A 9117-nucleotide genomic window follows, 5' to 3' on the forward strand; every position below is an offset into this window, starting at 1 on the left:
ATTGTATTAAGCTAAATGGAACAAAAACTGCCTATAATGGAGGGCCTGAGTTGCGGGAAGTGTTCAAGGGGCAAAAAAGGAAGTAGGAACCCACAAAATGCAAAAAAGGAAAAAAATTTGGGTCAAGTATAAAATGATTTGCTTGTAAGTTATGGTCAACTAGGAAATATAATGAGAGGGATAAGAGGGAAACAGGAAAAAGGAAAAAAATAACTATTGTAATAAGTGGAGCAAAGACTAAATAGAATGGAGATCCTGGGTTGGGAAGAATGCTAATGAGTTAAAAAGCTAAGTAAAAATCACCCAAAATGCCACACACAAAAAAACCTTGAGTCCCAAATTAAATAATTTGTTCATGAATGAGGCTTGAATGAGAGAAAAAGTAAAAGGAGAAAAGAAGAAACTAATAGAAAGGGAGAAATAAGAAAAAGGGGAAAAGGAAAGTAAGAAAAAAGAAAAAATACAAAAAGAGAGTGAGAGTTAAGGGTTTTGGAGTGTAACCCTCATGGAGAGTAAGGAAGAAGAAAAGAAATAAAATGTAACACTTTTGGGTAGTGTAGTTCAAGAAAAGGAAAGAATAAGACGGGCAGAGAATAAAAGGACCAAGGTAGAGGAAATATATATAATAATAATAAAGGCAAGAAGATGAAAGAAACAAAAAAATAGTGGAACAAGTTATAAAGTCTGTAGATTTTCATTGATTTTGAGAAGTTAACTTCTTCTTCCTTTTTCTTTCCTCTCCCTCTTCCTGGTCAGTGACTCTGTACCCCAGGCTCTGCCGCTGTGGCATGCTTATGTTGGGATTTGCAGTTGATGAGACTCTACGGCAGCGTTTCTCAACGTGTGGGTCGTGACCCCAGTGGGGGTTGAACGACCAAAACACAGGGGTCACCTAAAGCCATGGCTCGTGACCCACAGGTTGAGAACCGCTGCTCTATGGCAATGTCTTATATTTGGCTTCAGTCTCGTTGGTAGTCAAGGCTTGTTAGCATTTGCAGGCTCCAACAATGAGAGAGTCCGTTTTCCCGGAGCCTCTCTTCTAGTCTCTCCTTCCTGAATTAGCAGCCTGATGATCCAGCTATGAGGTTGCCGCTGCCTCTGCCTGGGGAGTAAGAGGCTCAAAGAGCTGGCAAATCCCCACTCTATCCCCATTCAATGCAGGGCTCTGGGTAAGGCTCTGGCAGTCAGAGCCGCCAGCGTAATCAGGTGGGGCTGGGAGCCAATTGCCCTCAAGGTGACTTCCTATGAGCCTCCAGGTCTGTTCAGCACGCCTAGCACTCTGTGGGACCACTCTCTCCAGGCTTCCTCACTTTGTAACCTGTTTTGGCTGGGAAGATGCCCCAGTCACTGCCTGCAGTACAGTTCTTAACATCTGCCAAGTCCCTCTTTTTAGCTTATATCCCTGAATATTAAAGCTCTGCCAATCAGAAGTTGCCCCCACCCCTTTAGCAAGAGGCACTAAAAAATATCATGTCTCTTGTCTTAGATCGCTGAACTGAGAAAGATATTTTCTATTAGAACCACATAGGTCAGTTGGGAGGTGAGCAGACTGTGGGTTAAGCTAATTTCAGCTATTGGATCCACTGATCTGCTCCAGAAAGGACTGCAAGCTGCCTGTGCGCCCCTCCCCCAACACTTGATTGTTAGCTTGAATGGCTGGGTGAGGCACCCCACCCGTCCAGAGAAGCTCGGGCATAGGGAAGTTCGGTGTGCCACTGGCAGCTGCTGCTCACGTGGGCTGATTCACCACAGGCACACTCTTTCCTCATCTTGAAGGAACATCGGTGCCGCAGCCTAGCCTCCTCCACACCCTTAGCACCCCTCCCCCTTTCAGTTCCAAGTGAAAGCAGCCTTTGCTCAGGTTAGTGAGGAAGGCAGAGTGTTTCGTTGTCCGACTTATTTCCTTCAGGGTTGATTATATATTTAGTCAATTTTTCACTCGACCCTACCTTCGCCCTTCAGTGTGTGGAACTCCTGGACGCTCCAAGGATAGATTTTTCTGTCTCTGGTTGATGAACTTGTTGAAATTTTGGGGAGATTTGTCGGTCGTGCTCCTCACGGTGCCATTTCTCTGACGTCACTCGTCATGAAGCTCTCTCAGGATAAATTCACTCGTCATGAAGCTCTCTCAGGATAAATTCAAGGTGGCCTATCCCTTCTTAATGCTCCAGTGAGCCACCTTGGCTTTCAAACTGACCAATCTCTTTACCAGTCCTTCCTGGGCTTCATCATCACTATTTTTATTCAGCTCTTCTGTCTCATTTTCTAGTGGACATTTTGGAAATACTTTTTCTGAAAATTAAAAATATTTTGAATTATAAAACTTTCACTTAAAAAAAATGAAACCTCATATTTTTCACACCTCTGTATATTACCTCCATGAAATTATTAGAATAACAAGGATAATGTTTTACATGTTATTTATATTTACATGATAACAGTTATACCTTACGTTTGTGGTTTTCATTTACATATGTTAATTCCTACATTAATTAATATAATTTATTTTAAAATATTTTAAATTTAACAGATTATACATACAAAGTTATACATACAAAGTTAGTTTCATTATGTCATCTCATTAAAAAAACTGAGTTTTTTTGAGATAAATATGCACTAAAATTGGATTCTTAAATATTCACACACTTTCAATAATAGAAAAGTAAATATAAGAAACTAAGCAATAAAAAGACTTAATTTTCAGGATAAAATACACTATTTTTAATATATTTTTTGTAAGTTCTACAGTAATTTGTTTTTCAAACTAGCTAAAAATGACTTTAGAAAAAATAAATTAGAAATTTCATACATAATTCTTAAACCAGTTAGAAAGACAAGTAGGAAATGTACATGGATATAAACTTCTGCATAGTTTTATCTGTAGGATTTCTATAAAAGGAAATTTTGCATTTTTTTCTCTTATTTTCAACCCATAAGGGAAACTATAGCTTCCAAAGAATACAAAGAAGTTATGCAAATAATTGGAGTAAGACTGTCCATCAGTAAAAATGACTTGCATAGTTAAGAACGACAAAAAATACTTCATTAATCTGGTGACACTGCTGAATGAGCTAGTCAAGGTAAATTAATTTTCCACATAACTCTGGGTTTTTCTTTTTCTTTTATAACTATAACTTTCTTAATTTTAATTCTTGTAGGTATTAACTTTTAAAATATAGGGTGGGGCAAAAGTATGGAAAATAATATAATAACTAATAAATTATAACAAGAATTATAGAGTTATAAACTGTGTTTTGCATACTCAAAACGGTAAACCTACTTTTGCCCCACCCTGTATATATATCATATATATAGTTCATTTTCTCTCCCTTCTCTGAAACAAATTTCCATAAATAAGTACCTGTGTTGAAGATCCTATCATTATGATAATAATTACCATGAATATCTTAATCAGCATCTTTATAAATGATATTTCAATTTCTACTATCATAGTAATAATTTATGGTATGACTGTATGAGTTAATTAATACATTTTTTAGTTGGCTGAATGCTAATGAAAATAAAGAAAAAAATATTTTTTTTTAAAGGAAGAATTAAAAATTAACAATCTGGCTAATTCTCATTAAGAAGACTTAGGTGAGTTTGAGATTATTTTAAAAATAATAATGGAAAGGCAATTTAAAACATTTGCAGATATGAAGTTATGTTATTTTAAGATGTGAGAAAGAAGTTTAAGTTATTTTCTTATATACAAACAGAAATGTAAACTCCCTTTGATCATTTAATTGTACAGTAGTTCCCTTGCCTTTATTCATTACACCAGTTTAACTTTGAGCAGCGTGATGAAATCTCGCGAGTTCTGGTCAGTTCCACCCCAGACGTGGGTCATCCCTTTGTCCAGTGTCTCTGTGAGCAGGTCCGCTGGGCCCTACCACCGTAAGTCACTTAGTAGCCTTCTAAGATATTGCAATGCTTAGATTTAGTAATCCTTGTTTACTTTCCCTATTTCCCCCAAAATAAGACATCCTCCCAAAATAAGACCTAGTGCAGTTTTTTTCCAGCTGAGAAATATAAGGGTTCCCCTGAAAATAAGACCTAGCGCGTCTTTAGCAGCAAAAATTAATATAAGACACTGTCTGCCTGACCTGAGGTGGCACAATGGATGGAGCGTCAACCAGGAACACTGAGATCGCTGGTTCTAAACCCTGGACCTGTCTGGCCAGGGCACCTATGAGAGTTAATGCTTCCTGCTTCTCCCCCCATTCTCTCTCTCTCTCTCTCTCTCTCTCTCTCTCTCTCTCTCTCTTTCTCTCTCTTTCTTTTTATCTTCTCTCTAAAATGAATAAATAAAGTCTTAAAATAAAACAACAGCAACAAAAACAGTAGGGTCCCCCTTAGCCATTTGGTTTAAAAAATATATATATTTTAAATATTTTATATATATATATATATATGACACTGTCTTATTTCCGGGGAAACAGGGTAGTAAGGCTTCAAAGCACACAAACTAGTGATGCTGGCAATTCGGATATGCCAAAGAAAAGCTGTGAAGTTCTGCCTTCAAAGTGAAAAGCTGAAGGTTTTCTACTTAATTAGCGAAGAAAACAATCACATGATGAGTTTGCTTGGAACTGTATTAAGAACAAATCTCACCGTGAAATTGTAAAGAAGAAAAAAGAAATTCTCACCTCAAACTGCAAAAGTTATGGCCACAGCATGTGGTAAGCGCTTAGTTAAGATGGAAAACGCATTATATTTGTGGGTGGAAGACAGGAACAGAAAATGTGCTACAGTTGATGACTTGTATGGTGACAGAAAGCATTGAGCCTATCAGTTGACTTCAGCAAGGAATCCCCTGAACCATGTGACACCAAGCCCTTTACTGCAAGTAAGGGACTGTTGCACATATTCAGGAATAGGTTTGGACTGAAAAAATATATAAAATACTGGAGAAGCTGTGTCTGCCTGTGTAGAAGCTGCTGCCACATTTCCAGGAGAATTTGAAGTTTTTTAAAGAGAAAGGGTGTACCATGCCCAATAAAACCTACATTCATCAGCATGAGAAAGAGGCACCAGGACATGAAACATGGAAGAGCAGATCAACCCTGGTACTATGTGGTCACACTGCAGAACATATGGTAAAGACAGGCATAGTGTACAGAGCAAAGAACCCAGACTCTCTCAAAAACAAAGACAAAAATTACCTGCTCTTGTTCTGGCAACATAATCAGAAAGTATGGATGATAGATGACAGCCATCTTGTTTATGAACTGGTGCCACCAATGCATACCAAGAAGAAGGGTGAGTATAGTACAAAAAAATATTTTGACAGAGAGAGAACACATTCATATATATTTTTACTACATATTGTAACTTCAATTTTATTATTAGTTATTGGTAATAATTCATTACTGTAACTGGTTTATAAATTAAATTTTATTATAAGTATGTACATATAGGAAACTACATAGTATATATAAGGTTTGGTACCATTTGAAGTTTCAGGCATCCACTGGGGTTTTGGAGGTATCCTCAAGCAGATAAGAGGGAATTACTCTAATCTCTCATTTTACAATAAAATAGAGACTTAGATAGGTTTCTTATAAATATATAGTGATGTAGATTGTGTACTTATATGTAGTTTTACATAGGTATTAGTTATCTTTGCACTGCTCTTTAGAATCCATTTTTTTAAATCATCTGAATCATGCAATAGCATTACGTTATTCTTATTTTTTATGCTAAAGCATTTGCATTGATTGATGCAGTTTTTCATTTAATTTCGTGTGTGACCAAAATAATTTGAAGCAGCTAATCAAAGGTAAAATATGGTAATTTGTGATGAGGTAAAAAGGCTATACTTCACAATGAAAGTTTGAGTTCGAGATCTTTTGCTCTTCATTTTCTGAAGGATTTGTTCACAAACTAGGAGACACTTTTTCAACTATAGACAATGAAAACTAACTATGAGTTAAAATTAACTTAAAATAACAAAATGGGAAAGAATACATTTTATTTTACTCTGCTGTGATGGAAATTGCATGTTTTTTGCTATGTTGTATGTGATTTTCTGTTTCTATTTTAAATATTTGCTTAAAATAGTATATAATACAAGATATATATTATATATGTAATGATTATTTAAACCTATATATATCAAAACATATATATCATTTACACATATATAATTCTTATCTATATTTTTTGTTATAAAAACTGTCTAAATATTATTTGGTGAAAAACATGGGTATGAGGAGGGAGAAAAATTGAGAAGAGAGAATTCATGTATGTGCATGCATGTGCATGTGTGAGATAGTATAGATAGTAACAAACTACAGAAATGATCCCTGAAAGTATAGTCTTAAGAGATAGTATGGATAGGCAGAGAGTTAGTGCAGTGGTCAGGAGGTGGTTAGATTCTCGGAGAGTGAGAAAAGTCAAAAGTAGTTTTCTCTATATGTGGGTGATATGCTTCTTCTTAGCAACATTTTTTTGTAATTACCATTACTTTTCTCCTGCATACAAGTTATAATAAAAACAATTATTTTTAAAGTTAAAATATATATCATCTAAATTAACTTGAAGGCCAAACTCTTTTAGCAGCACATGATAATTTTTTTTAAATTTATATATTATGCCAACATCAAGTGGCTATAATAAGTAAAATGACATAATAAGTAAATGTCACAAAACCATTCATAATTGTCATAAAACCATTCTTAATTTTCAAGAATTATCTTGAAAAGAGAACTTTAAATAAAAGAAGTAACTGTATTTAAGATGATTATCCCTGATTTTACATTTTAGCTATGAATGATATAAATAATAATCAGTTAAGAATAGTACTTTAGAATGTAAATGTGACTATGAGTCATATTCCCAAAACTGTTAATTTTCAGTCTAGAGTTTTGTTCTGATTATTTGAACATTAAATAAACAGAATTAAAAACATTAAAATGTTTTATCCATAGCATCATATTGTGATTAAACTATTACATAAATATTTATTTTGTGAACAAATTATATACTTAATCTTCTTTATTTTATATGTCTACAAATAGGAGGATAGTGTACTTTATTTTATATGTCTACAAATGGGATGGAGTAGAAAATACAAATGTTGGGTAGAAAGTTTGAAATACATTGGCTAAGTTATTGCTTGGTAGTATAGATCAGTGATTTTTGACCTTTTTCATCTTATGGCACACATAAACTAATTACTAAAATTTTTCAGCCCACCAATAAATACATTTTTTATGATGATAGGTATGATTTTGTTCATTCCCACTGGATGGTTATTGTGTTGGCTGTTGTCATTTTTTTATTTGACAATCTAAGGGAAAAGAGGTCAGCACTTCTGACTAAATAGTCAGGTATTGAATGTTTTAAAACTTCTTGCTGCACACAAGTGGTCCGTGTGGCACACCGACTGAAAATCATGAGTTTAGAAGGATTATCTCTGGATATCTTCAAATATGTGGCCATGAAGAGGAAGTTTAAAAACAATTCTCATTCATTCATTCATTCATTCATTTTCAAAAAAGAAAATGTACTAACAAATTTATTCTTATACTGTATTCAAAATCCATTACCAACATTTGGAGATATGTTAGAGACAAATAACTCTATACATATGCATATTTTCTAGTTGAAATTTTCCTATTTTATAAATTCAGATAGATACAGTGTTGTTATTTCTTTATACAGGGAGTAGGTGTGCATCGTGGTCCCTAATGAACTAGGTCATTAGATGCCTGAGATGCAACACCCAACCACTAGACCCTACCTGCCAAATAGGTACTTCTATATAGAGTGTCTGAATTTCCATAGGAAAAGGCAACATGTTGTGGTAGGATACTTGATGTGATCAGAAACACAGCACAGACTTATTTCCCTCCTGCTTTCTGACTATGACTGCATGAAGTATAGCTGGTGGGTGATTCAAGAGACAGGGTTTGCTGTGTTGTCACAGTGTACTGGAACTTTTATTTACTGATAGAAGTTGTCCGGGTGTTCAAGAAGACTTGAGCTAGGTAAGGTCTAGCTAGAACAGATCCTCGGAAGTCAGTATGTGAGTTCTTCTTATACGGACATGATACTGATGTGGATGGCAGCCCAGTGAATTATTCTGGAATCCGAAAAGTACTTGTTTATTTTGAAGCAGGGCATGGATAACTAAACCATTGAGATAATGGCTGATGTGAGGATTTTAGATATATATTTTATATTGTTGGATATTTTACTGTGTGAACGTTTTCATCTTTTCCTTTTGTTATTAAAACTGTATCTAATTTTTTTATAATCTATAAAATGGATATACCATAGTATTTAATCTAGAGTTTTATTTCTAGAAATAATGAGTTTATTACTAGTAACAGTGCATTCTGTGGGGTCTTTTGGCTTTTTCCTTGCCTTTCCTCTTTCAGCTGGCTGACTCTTAGCTATATAAATAGATTATTTGATTTTTTATTTTCTTCTAAAACAATGACTTCTGTGGAATTATATATGAAGGAAATGGCAAATGAAGGCTTTAATGCACCTTAGTGATTTTGATTGCCTGCCTTTGAGAAATGCCATTGGTAATACTGTTTGTGTAGCTGTTAGTGCTGTCATGCAGGTCTCATATATTTGTGACAAAGTGATTACAAATATTTCATATGGCTCTTACCATTGAATTGAGTCACAGAATGATTAAAAAATTGAAAGTACTGAGTGCCTTCTCCATTCTATCTGTGCACTGCAAATATTACATAATGAAGTCCCACTACACATACTTACCCATCTCTGCACTCAGTGCTGTCATACTGGTAGCTGGAGGTTATGGTGGAAGAATTTATGCCTCAGAAAGTAGCATATACTATGGTTTAGGAATTTTTTTCACAGATAGGTAGTTATAAATTCTGACCACCATGCCACCACTACAGCCTCAGTCAAACTCCTCTCAATATTCCTTGTCTTTCCATTTTTCACAGCTGCAGGCCCTGGGCTTCACCTCTGTGCTAAATATATTCTCTCTTCGTTAATTGCAAATCATGCGTAGTTCTTTTTTTTTTTTTTTTTTTTTTTTTTTTTTAGTGTGAGTGTGTGTGTGAGAGAGAGACAGACAGACAAGAAGGGAGAGAGATAAGTATCAACTCGTAGTTGCAGCTCCTTAGT

The 9117-nt window shown here is 35.0% G+C and overlaps 1 pseudogene; it reads right to left on the reverse strand.

Moving 5' to 3' along the window:
• Positions 1 to 6201: 6201 nt before the first annotated feature.
• On the reverse strand, positions 6202 to 6324 carry LOC136390131 (small nucleolar RNA U3; annotated as a pseudogene).
• Between the last annotated feature and the right edge of the window lie 2793 nt (positions 6325 to 9117).

This window comes from Saccopteryx leptura, chromosome 1 (genome assembly GCF_036850995.1).
Source record: "Saccopteryx leptura isolate mSacLep1 chromosome 1, mSacLep1_pri_phased_curated, whole genome shotgun sequence".
Lineage (NCBI taxonomy): Eukaryota > Metazoa > Chordata > Mammalia > Chiroptera > Emballonuridae > Saccopteryx > Saccopteryx leptura.